The sequence below is a fragment of the Adiantum capillus-veneris genome, chromosome 23, assembly GCF_014529385.1.
Source record: "Adiantum capillus-veneris isolate H3 chromosome 23, ASM1452938v2, whole genome shotgun sequence".
Taxonomy (NCBI): Eukaryota; Viridiplantae; Streptophyta; class Polypodiopsida; order Polypodiales; family Pteridaceae; genus Adiantum; species Adiantum capillus-veneris.
In genome coordinates, this window is record NC_140953.1 from 73,577,057 (window position 1) to 73,593,167 (window position 16,111).

A 16,111-nucleotide genomic window follows, 5' to 3' on the forward strand; every position below is an offset into this window, starting at 1 on the left:
GGGACGGAAGCAATCAGCAGGGGATCATCGGCTTAGGAGAAGAACCTCAACGTCTGATACCATGTGAGAGTAGGCAGCGAAAGCGAAAGCGAAAGCGCTGCCAACAACAGCACATAGCTCAGGTTGAGTCCTTTCCAGGAATATATCCAAGTCTGCTTCATTTTGTCCACATCTGCCATATGGTTATAAGCTCGTGCTGCATTCGACCACAAACCATCAAATCTCTCATGTATCTTACTCTTGCATTGAATTTGTTACTGAGCGTGTTTATCTTTTAGTTTTGCTACATGATCTTGCATTTGATTCATAACCTTTTGAAGCATCTGTAGCATTTTTTTTTAATCTATTTTGTTGTAGTCCACTCCATTCATGGTGGCTGCTTCGACCTCATCTGTAGATTCTTGATCTATTAATATTTTTACTTGCATTGATGTTACATGCAGATACGATGTTTGTGTTAGTCTGACATATGGTTTGTTCTAAATATACAGATACGATGAGTGACCAGGGTCATAGAGTGAAGTTGACGTTCATCAAGACTTTGCTACGTACCACTGGACTATCATGAGAGGCTTTGACGGAGGCTATGTCAGATTATATGGAGATGGATGACGCCAGTTTAGACAGCTCCATCGAGTTTCTTGGGCAATTCAGTTTGCGTGTACGTCCTGGAGAGGGTACATCCTCCCAGCCACACACAGGAGTGGAGACTTCCTCTCATGCAGATCAGACCATAGCACATCGGTAATCTTCTCGATTGATAAAGTAGTAATGTCAATCTTTTTTTAATATAGAAATCTTAATATATGTATTCCCTTGATGTCTTTGTTTGCTTAGGACTCCTATTCCAGGTACATCACATCATGAGAGTCAGCGGCTTACTCCTAATGTACCTCCTAGTACTCAGTTGACACCTGATTCACAGGCTAGTGGCTGTCAATCTCGGAGGTATATCTATTATGGTGATTATGGATTAAATATCAAGTAGTTTTTAAGAACTCTCATCTAATCTGTCGTATGTTTATATTGCATGTAGGCATCATCGGCAGAGTAGCACGCCACCACGCCACCAGGCCGATCGACTCATGAGACACCGCCTCAGCCGTCAGCTCCCCCATCAGTGCCTCCACCTCCACCAATGCGCACATGCATTGGAAGCTTGGGTGTCACATGCGATATCTTGCCTGACGGGGCTATCCTCCAGCTCGGAGCCTGCATCGCCCTCAAACGTCGGATGGGAGATCTCTACTCGTCTTATCGAAAGTAGGTTCATATACCATGGGAGTAAGTATTAATGAACATAAAAAATATAAATTTTAGTTTGTTAGTTGAATTACTAATCGACTTTATTTTGCACTGTAGTGATCAGCATGAGGATGACAAGAAATATGTTATCAACACACTAGAGACGGAGTATGGGACAAGATGGAGTCACAAGTGGATGGTCAAGCAAATGTGCAAACTCATGGGTCATCGATGCGACGCAGCACGATAAGTAGAAAGAAATAAATATTTTTAACATCTCTCTCTCTCTCTCTCTCTCTCTCTCTCTCTCTCTCTCTCTCTCTCTTTCTATACTCTCGATCGGTCAAGGTGGAAAATCGGTCGGAGCTGCTCTCTAAGTAGGTGTAGCGTATAGTAGAGGTAGGCTGTAGGCAACTGTCGCAAGGGTGCACCGTGCACTATTGGGGTGCATGATTTTTCCTCTCTTCTATCATCGCCGCTTGGGACCATATGAGAAAAATCAAATGTACATGGTGTCCAGCCAAATGAGCATCCTCAACACTTTCAACTGTCCTAGAATTTTCGCGTGTTGATGGCACAAGGTCTAGAAAAGGTGAATTCGTTGCAGCAGCCACTCCTCTTAGATCAAAATCTTTATCTTCCCAATGCTCAGGTCCTTGAACTATGGCACCTCCTCCAAACATGCTGCCACAAGTTCTTCAGTTCATTTTTCCTCACTTGTTTCACAAGAAAGTCCACATCTCCCTTTGACAAGCATTTGAATACCACATTCATGGAGTCATGAGAGGACATCATGATAACCGGAATGTGCTTGAGGTCCCCATGGTTCATGATTCACCCCAATAGACCTATGCCTGATAAACAGGGCATCACGACCTCCGTCAGAACAAGATCGACTTGGTTTTTCTGGTCCATCAAAAGCTCCCATGCTAGTAATCCATTGGAGGCAGGTGTAACTTCATAACGGCAATTGCGTAGGAGAGCACCAACTGGATCAAGCTGAATGCATGGAACTGATGCAAGTCTAGGCTATGTCGGCAATGATGAAGGGGATGACGACACCGTCCTAAGGGCTGAAACCTGCAATCTCGTATCTGCTGTCCAAAAACGCTATGGGCTGAAATCTGCGACTATGTCCAAAACCGCTGATTCTGGGATTGTTTTGTAGGTCTTTGACGCTGAAAATCTGCAAGTTTAGGGCTGAAAACTGAGGTTTCTTGGGGCTAAATGTGCTACTCTTTAGGGGCTCAATCTGCTGGTCTTTCATTGTTGAAAAACGCCATGCTGAAAACTGTCAAAAATGCTAGGTTGCTGAGCTTCTGTTGTCGCTAGTTGCTGAGCTTCTGTTGTTGATGGATATGCATCTACACTAAGTGACTTCATAGCTGTAATTGCATAGGAGAAGTGGCGTGACTGATTCTACTGTTTTAAGGGCCAATCTATTTTTTCAAGCGCCTTTATGTCTGTCTTCAATGATGGAGACATCGTCTCATTAACATATGAAGGTTTTTGAGCTGGGAAGTTGGCAAGTAGAATTCCTCGGAAACAAACAAACAAGCCACTATGCATCAGCCAAGTTGATGTAATTAGACAACTTTGGAGCGTGGTGCTGCTCAGCTTTGCTCGACTTCCAAGCAATTTGGGCTCCAACAGAAAAAGACACTGAGCAAGACAAACCAAAGGAGGGCTAGCTGCAGATTTGATATCTCTGGTGTTGGTTTTATTCTATGAAGATCCATGGTGCGCAGGATGCATTTTCTGAATAGTCTGTCTATGGACAATGTCGTCCTGATCATTTACGATGCTTTCCAGGATGTTTGCAAGCAAACTACTACCTGAAGTAGATGGATTCCTTTAGGCTTTATTTCACCCCTTGACAAATGGTATGATGCTAAGGTTGAATGTCTTTAGTCCCAAGCTGGGCATATTGAGGGAAGTGTGTTGTGGCCCAATTATTTTTTATTCCCTATTTTTTACAATAGCAACTTTAGTTTGTTACACGTGAAGTACCATATGAGCCTGTTACATGGAGTATCCTCGCAAAACAAAGAAGCAATCGAAGTATCATATGAGCCTGTGACACACACAATTTTACAAGAAAATGTGGTCTTCCAAGAAGAGTGTGACAAAAGAGATTGATATTGGGACAATCTTTCAACAAATTTGGAAAGGAAACAAGGAGCAATCTTTGTATACTCTGATGCAAGTAGAAGTTTGTTCTGAAGCGTTCACATGTCGTAGAATTGGAAGATTCTTGAAGCAAGTTATGCATTGTAGCTTTGTCCTAGATTATAAAATGGCGTTGCAAATTCTGATGCCAATTTGAGTTACTTGCATCCAAATTCTTGGAAGGTTAGAGGCATTGAATTTTTTTCCTTATGGTGTACAGAATGAGCAACTTGAACAAGCAAAGCTCTTCTGCAGTCTGCTCTTCTTCTATGGAATCATGGATCTAATATGAGTAAAGCTTCAACAAATTTGGAAAAAAATTGGAAAATTCGTCAAGCAAGTTAGGGCATTTTAGCTTTGTCCTAGATTATAGAATGTTGTTGCAAATCCTGATACCAAGTTCTAATTCCTGAAAGGTTAGAGGAGTTGCATGATGAGGTGATCATTGAGGGTAACCTGGACAAAGCAATCCCGCAAGAAGAGGCACAAGATGGAAGCGGTCATGTGGGGATATTTCTGGACGGCTTGAGTCATGGTGGTGTGGACTATGGTTTGCAGGGTGATAACTCTTGTCGTAGAATGTGGTAGACAATTGAGGTGAAAGAGCTGGAGCTGGGGAGATTAGCAAGGAAAGAGGGAAGGAAGATGATAGAATTAAAGGAGGCGATGATGTAGCAGGCTTTATTTGACAAGTGGTATGCTAAGGTTGAATGACAGACTAAAGCTGGGAAGTTCGTGTACCAGGTCATAACGAGTATACTGATTGGGAAGTTAACTGGTTTGCCTGGGAGGACCAATCAATTTTTTCCAGGCAGAGACACCGTCTCAGAAACATATGAAGGTTTTTGAGCTGGAAAGTTGCCAAGTAGAATTGTTTGGAACCAAACAAGCGAGCGAGTTTATGTTTCTTTTTTGTCATTATTTTACAAGAAAACTTTGGACCTATCTATACTCATTTGAGCAGCTTGGTATTGCTCAGCTTCAGATTTATTATCGTGGGTGTTGGTGGTTTTTCCTTCCTGAAGTTTTAAGGATGCGTTTTATAAATCGCCTGTCTATGGACACTGTATTGCATGTTGTTCTGATTTGAGTTCATCTCTCAAGTGCTTGCCTGGAAGTTTGCAAGCAGACTATTACCTTAAATAGATGGATCTTTGTTTCCAAACCTTCTACATCTATTATCTACTCAGGTGTGAACTTGAAAGGACTAGAACAAATTTATTTACAGAGCTTGGACGTTACAATTATAACGCCCAACCCTTGACAAGTTGTTCAACCCTTGACAAGTGGTGGTATGCTAAGGTTGAATGAATTTAGTCTTCAGCTTGGCATACTGAGAGAAGTATGTTGTTTATCCATCAGCGTTTTGTATTTTCAGCCAAACAGCATCAGATTGCAGCAGTAGAAAAACGCAAATTCAGCAGTATAAAAATGCAGCAGATCAGTGTTTTTAATAGCCCCAAATCAGCCCTAGTTGGTTGCAGAAGATCTCCATTTTCAACCCTCGAAAACACAGCCAAAACAGTCATTTTCAGCCATCGAAACAGTCCCGAAATTCGGCAGATAGAAGACCACAGATTTCAGCCCTAAAGTCATCGTTTTCATCACCGTCGTCGTCACCAGCATAGTCCCAAGTTGCATCAGTCCATTGCATCTGCATTGTACCACTTTGTGCAATCAATAGTAGACCACTCTCGCCGACGAGAGTGGGGCCTTCGGAGCAGGGTTTTACAACGTCTCTGGTATCGTATCTCTCTCCTCTCTCTATATCTCAATCTTGTACACTTGCACGCATAGTGTCCATTCACTTTGTTTGTGATAATAGCACTTTCCATTAATAATAGAAGGCTCTTCCTTCCATAAGAACTAAAAGGAACCTTGAGCACAGTTCGGAGGAGTCATCTTGAGCAAAGCGCAAACAATCATTCCACTGCACCTCTTTGTTGATATACTTATGTGATAGAGATGCGTGATGCCAACAGCTTCCTGGAACATGGGCACGAGCGAGAGAAGCCATCTCTTTATTAATATGGTGACTACCATGCACCTGTGCGATTTTGCCAACTATGGAGATATCCTTTTCGCAACTACAATTGTGTTTTGCATGAGCGAGAACTACATTGCCGTGAAGAGGTTGATGCTAAATGTGGTGATTGCCACTAGCATGGAGATGCAGCCCCCGTGACTGTTGGTGCGTATGTGATGAGGAAAGGACGCATGAGGCTGTAGTAGATGTCCGTTCTTAGTGAGAGATTGAAATGATCACAAACAAGGTGAATGGACATTGTGTGTGCAAGTGAATGAGACTGAGAAATAGAGAAGAAGAGAGATACGACACCAGAGACGCTGTAAAACCCTCCTCCGAAGGCCCGACTCTCGTCGACAAGAGCGGTCTACTTATGATTTCACAAACTGGATCAAGCTGAATGCATGGAACTAATGCAAGTCTAGGCTATTTCGGCGATGACAAAGGGGATGAAGACACCGTCCTAAGGGCTGAAATCTGCAATCTCGTATCTGCTGTCCAAAAATGCTGATTCTGGGATTGTTCTGTAGATCTTTGACGCTGAAAATCTACAGGTTTAGGGCTGAAAACTGAGGTTTCTTGGGGCTGAATGTGCTACTCTTTAGGGGCTCAATCTACTACTCTTTAGGGGCTCAATCTGCTGGTCTTTCATTACTGAAAAACGCCATGTTGAAAACTGTGAAAAACGCTACGTGATGTGTCTCCAAAAACGCTAGGTTGCTGAGCTTCTGCTATCGATGGTTGTTGAGCTTCTGTTGTCGATGGATATGCATCTACACTAAGTGATTGGGCATGCACAGTCTACGAATAGACTCACAAAAGTGCCAAATCACTTCTAATCTAGATTGACTGGACTGACTGAACCCTGATTATGCTGTAGCTTATCCACAGACACATAGGGTTGGATGTGTCATGTGACAGAGGGTGGTGAATTCATTGTTTGTTTTGTATCTCGTCCATTGCCTTATACCTCACAATGGACTACACAATGATCCACTACCGTGCTTGCTTAATAGTCCTTTTGGTGCAAATTAGGCATTAAGCATTATGATTTCTCATAATTTCTCTCCCCAGTATCTTTGATGATCAACACATAATGGAGACTAAATCATATGCTATGGACTTGCCGACAACGTCGACGATGATGAGGACGACAATGAGACGGGCCGAAATCTGAAAAACGCTATGGCTAAAATCTGCAAACCTTTATCCACTGAATTTTGATGCTATGTCGATGACGACGATGCAACGACGATGTGCTGAAAACGCAAATGTTGAAATTTGCATTTTTTGTGTTGAAACTGCAAATGCTCGTGGACTGACCATGTGGCGAGGAAGTGCTACGGGAAGGTGAGGTCTGCGAGGTTCGATGATTCTATGGTGGAGTCTGATTTGCTGAAAGCTGAAAACATTGGTCTAGATCTGGGTTTCATCGCGATAGATCTGCAAAATGTTGGATGGTTATGCTGATGCAAAAACACTAGGGCTGATCTGCTATCTTGCTGTGGAATCTGCTAACGCTAGGGCTGATCTGTCTTCTGCTGCTGTCGGGGCTGATCTGCAGTGCAAAAACGCTAGGGCTGATCTATCATGCAAAAATGCTAGGCTTTTCAGATGGACTTCACTGTCAATGGCAGCGTCCTCGTATCTTGGGCAGCGACGTGTTTTGATTACCTTGTACATAGCTACAAAAAGAAAAACGAGTTTAAAAGGAATCGAACCCTGACACTAGTCATATGAGGCTATCACCACGAGACTCCCCACCACCCACCCTTATTAGTAAGATTTCAAAAGAATAAAAATCATTACTTAACAAAATGAATTACTATGAGATTAAATCTTACCCAATATAGGTTGATTTGTGAGTTGATGCACACGGCTAATAGTCCTCACCGTCATCTCTGAGATTAACCGTCAATAAGATCTCATCTTCATTATCTTTGTTTACTTCTTCAAACTCCTCTGCCGTTAAATCTGCGTTGACATTCATTTCCTCCATGTGCTCGACATCCACTATTTCTTACTCTTCGGTGTTTGTAGTGTCAGAGTACGGATGGTTGTCGTTCTCATCATCTACAATGTCATCATGATCGGCAAGGGAAATTCTACACGTCTCTAACATGGATGTGTCTAGATTCGAGGATGTTACCAATTCATCTTGATTTGCTTCCTCAGGGTCAACGCTATCAAACAACTGACGACCTCTAGGTTGGACATGCACAACTTGCCACCATGGATGAGAATCTGGGTTCTTGTAAAAGAACGCTTGCTCAACATGAGTTGGCAGAATGTAAGGCTCTCTTGTTGCACGCATTAACTTCGAGGAGTCGACGGACCAAAATTTGGACAGTTCTCTTCTCTTTGTGGCACTATTGCCTTTATACTCAGCACGAAACCAATCCACCTTCAGAATCACTTGTCAAAATGCACAAATCAAAAATTTAGAATTATGTATAAATTCAAGAAATCTACATGTCATTGTTGTATGAAGAGGGATTTTATTCACCTGTTTGAAGATCCGATACGATATTTCATAAATGCCGACTATGTAACCCAGTTCACTATCAACAAGATTTGTGTCTCTTGAACTTGCACGTGATAATTGCTTGAAAGAGGCAACAATGAAAGAATCTTCAGTTAGACGTAAGTCGTCAATAGCTTTTATTCGAAGATGTTGACCATAAGCCCAGATGTTTGTATACATTCGAGTTTAGATCAATATATAAATGATATAAGAAAAAAAGGAATATTGCTTGTATAGTTTAAAGTTTCAAAACCCAAAAGTTACCTTTCTTTCACATCCGATCATAAACTCTCTCTATTCCCTTGAGATTGTCTCATGATCTCTATCTGCCCGTTGCATACGGGTGTATAACCAATCCATGAAAGTAGGTACGTCTTCGATGTTATTTACGTTGGTTTGACGTCTGGATCTCCTGTTTTTACGTCTGCCAACTCGTTGGTTCGCAACTTTCTCCTCGTACTCCTCAACAACTTGTTGCATGCATTCGCTATTATAGACAATGAAAGTAGAAATATCCAAATTATCTTGGATCTTAAGTCGAAAAGAGACTCCCTTACCAGACTACCTCGTCTGACATGGTAGAAGAAGACTCATTTGTCCATACGCGTGGAGCTTCAAAATCTGTTTGCTCAAGATATTCACAAACGTAATACATGCATTCTTCAAGCATCCATCCTTCCGCCATAGAACCCTCTAGTCTTGCTTTTTGACGTACATAACCTTTTAGTACTCCCATAAATCTCTCGGCCCAAAACATCCATCGAGTAGAAACAACACCAGCAAGCTCTATCTCGTCCACTAGATGGATTAGAAGATGAAGCTGGATATCAAAAAAGGAGGTTGGAAGTTCCTTTTCCATTAAACAAAGAAGCTCTATACATTCACGCTTCTTTTGTGGAATTAACCCTTTGTCAATTTCTTTAGATGTAATCCATCTATCAATAAAAGAAAGAAGATATTAAAGTTATATTTGAATTAAGAACTTATCAATTAAAATTTCACACTAAACTTTAATGAGTGATAAATACCTTGCAAGCAATCCAAAGCGATGTATTACGTCTCAGACTCCTTGGGTAGTACATCCATCAATTACAAGGGGTAGAACATGCTGTATACATGATTAATCCAATCAACAAAACATGCAAGAAAATAAATAATTACGAATATTGATAAAACATTACCTTCACAAAATTATGCCAATCATGTGATTGTAAACTAGACAAGCTCCTGTCATCTAAAGTGAACATGTTTCGACAAGATGCTCCATATCCTGTAGGCGTATGAATCAATTGAATCCTCTTGTTGATAGTCTGCACCTCTTCTGCACTGAGTACCCATTGGGCAGGCTCATAGGTTATGCCATGTCCAGTTTCATTAGAAAGTGGCCATAGATTAGGCTTTGAGTTTCGATCCTTTAAGTCATTTCTTGCTGCCACTGTGTCTTTCAAGCCAACAAGGTGTTGCCATAACGAATGACCAATGTTATTAAATATATGCATAGGATCAAGAAGATGACATATCTTCAAATCCTTCCCATATTCCAAAGTGTACCATATCGAAGGACTTTGAGCCAGAGAACGTTTTCCTCTAGCTTGCACCTTCACAGCGTCATCATCGTCACCGCTTATGATCTCCAACTCCGGATCGATAGCAGGTCCAACAGTCCACTTTAGATACCAATCCTTTGGTGTGTTTGGTATTGGACATTTCCCATCTTCTACCTTCCCGTTGAAATGTATGGCTTGCCTTCTATTTCGTAGATGATGCTCTTCAGGTAAAAATCGTCTGTGTCGAAGATATATATTTATGTTGAGGTTTTTGCTATAAGTTGATCTCAACCAATCACCACACACAGGACAAGCTTTATAACCCCGGCCATGTAGACCATTTACTTGATTTTATAGAAAATGGATTCACACCATCTAATGCTACACCCATCTTTGAATTGCGTGATTCTTTTGCAAAATCTGGCCATAGCGAATCAATATGCTCAAATGCAGGACTATCCTATGGAATTCGCATTACTCCATCTTTGCTCTTGTGCTCCGCTCCCCATGTCATAATAGTAGCTAATTCGGGACTTTGAAACATATGTTTTATACACGGAGCCAAGGGAAAATGTCTCAATACCTTTCTAGGGACTTTACCTTTCTCATCTTTATAACAAGGCATTTGACATTTTGGGCACGTCACATTGTCCTCGTACTGATGTCTATATAAAATACAATCATTGGACATGCATGTATAGAAGAATAGTCAAGTCCAAGACTACTTATCATCTTCTTCACCTCATCGTGTGATGCAGGAAGGGAATTGCTTGTCGGAAAGAACTTTTGAGAGACTAGCCTACAAGTTGATTAAAAATATGATCAATAACAAGCACCAATGTTTAGAGTGTAACAAACAAATATGATAGATGTATACATACTTCAATAGTGCTGAAACGGATACATTACTCCATCCAAAACGGTTTTCAAGATTAAGAATAAGTAAGCTTGCACTTAGTCGTGTCAGTTGGCTTCCTTCGTAGATATGCTTTAGAGCTTCTTCTCGAAGATACTTCTCGTTGTTAGGAATATCGCTCGCACTATCATTTTGATGCCAATCCTCAATAAAATCAGCCATGCCATTATCATTATCAAAGATATCATCACGTCCATTAAAGTCCTTAGAATATTGTTCCTTTAGTCTTGCACACGTATGAGGATCACTCCTGCGCAGGATCCTCATGCACTCTATTGACATTTAAGATACGTCATGTGAATGTTGATTTGTGACGTTATCGATGTCATAATCTGGAATCTGCATATTTGAAGGTAAAGAAGATTGTATAATAGCATGCTTATATATAAAAGGAGAGAGAGATGTGCATGGAATTCAATAACATTTGGGGACAACAAAAAATAATATCAAAATAAATTAGCGACAATACGAAACGTTGGAAAGGGGGAAAGGGGAACACACCCAACACACAACACAATGCCTCACTATAGCCCAGGGTATACACAGCACCCCTAACCTCTCAAAAAACACCTTCAAATTGGCTAATTTGCACTAACAACTCCGCATTAGCATACAAAACAACTACCTCACACCTTGCAAAAAACACCCACAACACAAATGCACCCACACTGCTCAACTCACCCTTCCGAATCACAAGACACTCCTAATCTGCCCTCTCGGTAACACCTCTCGAGCTGCAGGCAAACCCTCTGCAAGCTATGACCAATACACCAAGAGCGAGAGAAGAGGAGGGGGATGGGGAGAAGCAACACCCGAGATTGGGGTAAGTGAGTGGTATTATTGCATAGAGAGTAGTACAACCAATGTATGCAGCTTCAATGGCAAGCTCGACATCACACAAGCTTCAAGCTTTCACTTACTCACACAGGCAAAAAAGCCCTTAAATTTTCACATTTACAACCTTTTATAGGGGTACCTCTAAGAGGCCCAAAAAAAAGAAAAAAGGATGAGTTTCTCTTGCCGTGGCCTTCACTTAGGGCTTATTTTAGTATTTTATTGCATTGCTAACACTTGGCCTAGTTTGGTTTTGGAAACATTTACATGGTGTGCACATTGGGCTTTGGTCCTTCGATCTTGGCCGGCCGGATTTCCCTCCCTTTGGCCTTACCTTTGGCTTTGTCCACTTTGCCCTCACCTTGACTTTGCGTCCTTTGATTTGCCCCTTTGGTGCTTTGCATAGGCTCTCGGACTTTCCTTATTGCTTTCCTTGCATGCTGCTGTGGGACCTCTCCCTCACACGAGGGGGGAGGCAATAGCGATGTCGCTATTGCCCCCTCCTTCCTCCTTTAAAAGTTTGGGGCCCCATGGGCCGTGGGAACCCCCCAAGCCGGGCGCCATGTCATCATCAACCTCACACAACGTGGGCGCCACCTGTCACCTCGCCTCGCCGGCTATGCCGCTCAAAACCGCCACCAATTCCACTGTCGCGCAGCGCGCATCGCCCGGGCATACCCGCCATAGCCACTGGGGAGGGGAGCTCCCCTCACGCCTCTTGGATGCTAGTGAATGGGCCACGCCCTTGCCAATATACCACGAGACTCCATCTCCCGTTTGCGCATATGGGTTTAATACCGCCACGTGGCAGCTGCTCAATGCCTTGAGCCTCAAGAGCTTCAAAAACTCACTATTTTTTTCTTTAACCAAAAAAAAAAAAAAGCTTGCCTTTGCCTGACTCCCATCTTTGATCCTTACTGAGCCGCAAACACCGACCGAAACTCCACCTTGCCGGCTACAACCACCCTCTCGGTATCTGCACTTTGACCCCTTGGCATCCTCGAATCAAGGCTCTCAAAAAGTGAAAAAATCATCTGCGACTAACCTTGGACAACGGTACCCCAGCTCCCGACCACTATAACTCTTTGCTCCGGACTCCGTTTGACGTGCAGTCACTTCCTGCTAGCCCTGTATGATGTTCACCTTTACTCTAGAACTTTGTCGAGGCCCAAAAGATGCCAAATGGCATATTATCCAATGCGATCAAGTGGGCTCAGACCCGGCCCCCGAAAAAACTTCAAATGACCATATCTTGCAAACCGTGGCTCCGATCCACAATCCGAAAAGACGGGTAGGCTCCATAAATCGAGCTCTGCACACCTGTATCTTAAGTTCCACTTGGATCACCTGTCTCCAGCTGCCCTCTCCGGCAAGAATCTACAAACCACCAAAACCCCAACCTTCAATAACTTGGGCTCCGTAGCTCGGTTTGATGAGTCGTCTGGACCTGCTCCTTCAACACTTCAAGATCTTCATTTCTGGATCCAAAGGCTGCAATTTGCATCTCTTTCACCTGCTACCCCAATTAGCCCCTTATGTAGACTTTCTTGGCCTATAAGCCGCATCATGCATACACTTCCGCTGCTTCCTACTATCCCGTGACCTTCCTGGCTGCTCCATCCCTTTGCCATTCTTCTGCTTGCCTGTATACACTTGCACATGCCACCTTCTAGCGTTGACATACTTTGGTTGCACCAACGTAATGCATATTAAAGTGTAGAATTAGGGTACAAGAGTTCAAAATAACATTAGGAATTGTATACAATGAGATCTTAACCCTCATCTGTTAAGGGTGCTCGTGGAGGTCTACGCCATCCATAATTGACTAGAAGTTCATCACCATCACGTAATGATTTAATAGCATGGACAACTATATATCTTGGTACATCCCTACTCCATGTGTCTTGGTTCATGACTATTCTCACACTCCACAAATGTGCAATTGGTTCTTGTACTTCTCCCTCGACTACTATTGATTAAACCTGCTATGTTTCCTTGAGAGTAAGGTCTTCCATCAACATAGAGTCTTTGGCCTTTTGCATGTGTAATCCCTCTAGCAGAAAGAGAGGTTGCATTGAGACATTATCCATAAGTAGTCATGCTCTGGATGTAGCGAGTGAGCTGATGCCATGGACCCCATCTATATATAGGTCCACAAAAAGACATAAGGGTGATCTGTGAATGAGGGGGCACATGCAAATCCTGTGCAATAAAGACGCCTCATCCCGCTCCACTGATGGTGGGCGGAGCAATCATGTAGTGATTGCGCCAAAAGCCAAAAACCACTCCATCTGAAGGAAGTGGTCCTCCCTGCCAGCCTCCGTATCGTCTACGATCGTAGCTCTGTACTAGATCTTGTAAATGAGTAGGCAACGGATGATCTCCACCCATCTCAGCCTCCAATGGAGGAGGTAGAGGATGTCAAGAAACCTCGAGCTACAACAACTGACAAATGACCTATCCGTGCCGTGTGCGAGAGACATGTGCACCATTGGTAGTAAAGTCATCCTCGTCATCAAGTGAAGATACCTACATATATAATCTAGTTACATTATATATATCAATCTTTGATTTTTAAAACTCCAATATCAAATAAAAGGAGATAAAAAATATACCATAGGTCGATGTCGCTCCTCAAGTGGTGGTGCTTGCTCAAAAGTACCATAAGTCATCTGATGTGAAAAGCACTCCCGTCATGGCCTTCGATACGTGCCACAACAACGAGCACACCTGCATATAATAAGCTCATCATAGTAGAAATCATCGTAAACGGGTTCATGTGCAGTATCGAAACTCTGTGCACCCCGGCTACCACTAGTAGGAGGTGGTGGTGTACCCTCTGATTGATCCGAATCTGGATTTCAATTACCATAAAAACATGAGACATTTATCAAATGACCAAAATAAAAAATTCAATAAAAGTAGCAAAACATTGAAGTCTAATAGTTATATGGTATATTCTTACGCTTATTGTAATTTAAAAAATAAACAGGCGCTATTGTATGGTGCAGCGCAAGAGAAAGGAAACCATTTGCATGGAGACATGGCAATTCTTCCGCAAGGAGATGCGCCTATGCATTAAGTTTCCCCAACACAAGGTGTGTGCCTTTGGTAATATATATTAGAATTAATATGAACTTTCCTAGATTGATTCTAACTTTTCTCTAATCTATGTTATTTTGTTTATTCAAATTTGCTAAGGAAGCAGCACGAAAGAGAGTAGCTTTACGTCACACATCTAGACTGGGGCGGATGGGACGGGATGGATTTGTGGCCACATTTGTGACTATAGACCATTCACATTTTAACTTTTAAATGTACTATTATTGAATGCACAAATTAATAAGTCTTTGGTTGTGTCTTAATGTAGACGAAAGACTATGGTCGTGCACCGATGGCACAGCAGATAGAGTATGCCACATACTGCGGCTACCGTGCTTTGTGTCAGACACTTACTGACACTCTAGATCCACTTGTACGTATCTTTTTTTTGCTTTGTAGTTTTTTTCATGGTAACTGTAATATATTCTTTTTTTATTTCAGTAACTAATACAGGAGCAGCATGGGGAGGCTGATATGATAGAGGTGGCTCGACAGAGGCCGAGGGGCGACGTCGAGAGGCTGAGAGGAGCAGTGAACCAATCACTGGCCATGATGGTGACGATCGCAGAGATGGGGACAGTTGTAGTCCCACGGTTCGGACCAGTGGTGGTGGCACTAGCGATCATGAGACCGATGATAGTGATTCTTCCAGTAGTGATGGATCACATAGTGATCCTGCGTAGAGATTTCTTTTGCATATTTAGGATCGTTATATATGTATTTTTCAGTGTGCATTACTACATCGTATGTGATGATGAGATTTGTTTTGTATATGTGAGGATTGATCACCACACATTTTGGACACATATACATAAACTTACTAATGATATATACTAACATGTGTTTGTTGCATCACTGAATTTGTCTATTGTCAAACAGTTAATTAATTAGCCTAAGTAACCATCTCAATGTTATTTATTTGTCTTTATATATATATTTTTTAAAGATGGATTAAAATCGTGGTCATTGTGCTACCAAATGATGATGTGGCATGTGAAACCTAATCCTAAGTTTTATGTTAGTTGCTCTACTTCTCAAAACTAAGGCATTTTGATCTTATAGCACTCTTGTGCAAGTCTTTAAGAACATAAAAGAAATATCGCTAGGGACACTAGTCTTTCTGTTCAGTTGTTGTTGTCCTGGTTTTGGGTCACCGCCTGTGGCTTTTCGCCCGGTCAGTTTACACATTGTTAAAAAGGCTTCTAATTTTTTTTTGAAGATGAAGATTTGAACTATGAAGTTTCAAAGTACCAAGCATCATACGCTCCAAGTTTCAAGTTACGTACCATGTACCATGCACCAACTACAAGCATCATACGCTCCAAGTTTCAAGTTACGTACCATGTACCAACTACAAGTATCAAGTTTCATTATGGAACCTGATACCAAACCCTAAATCAAATGCCAAATCTAACACCAACAAGTTTTCTTGGTTTCTATGTCAGGATCTAGTATTAACAAGCTTTTGATTTTCATATTTTTTGTAAAGGTAGCAGATTTTACGCTAAGTGTCAGATTCTACATATCTTGTATCAAATCAAGTACCAAGTTTCAAGTTGCAAGTACTAAGTACCAAATCAAGTACCAAGTACCAAGTACCTTATACCAAATCTAACACTAAAGAGGTTTTATTGTTTTCATGTTAATTTATTACAGTACCACAAAGTTACACCGACCAATTTGTACCATGGACCATGTACCAATTGCAAGTACGAAGTTTCATTATGGAACCTGCGGCCAAATTAAAG

The 16,111-nt window shown here is 41.9% G+C and overlaps 3 pseudogenes; 1 reads left to right on the forward strand and 2 right to left on the reverse strand.

Moving 5' to 3' along the window:
* Nucleotides 1–496: 496 nt before the first annotated feature.
* LOC147427980 (uncharacterized) lies at nt 497–15,100 on the forward strand (annotated as a pseudogene).
* On the reverse strand, nt 7,274–8,144 carry LOC147427981 (uncharacterized; annotated as a pseudogene).
* Nucleotides 8,968–9,671, reverse strand: LOC147427982 (uncharacterized; annotated as a pseudogene).
* Nucleotides 15,101–16,111: the final 1,011 nt, after the last annotated feature.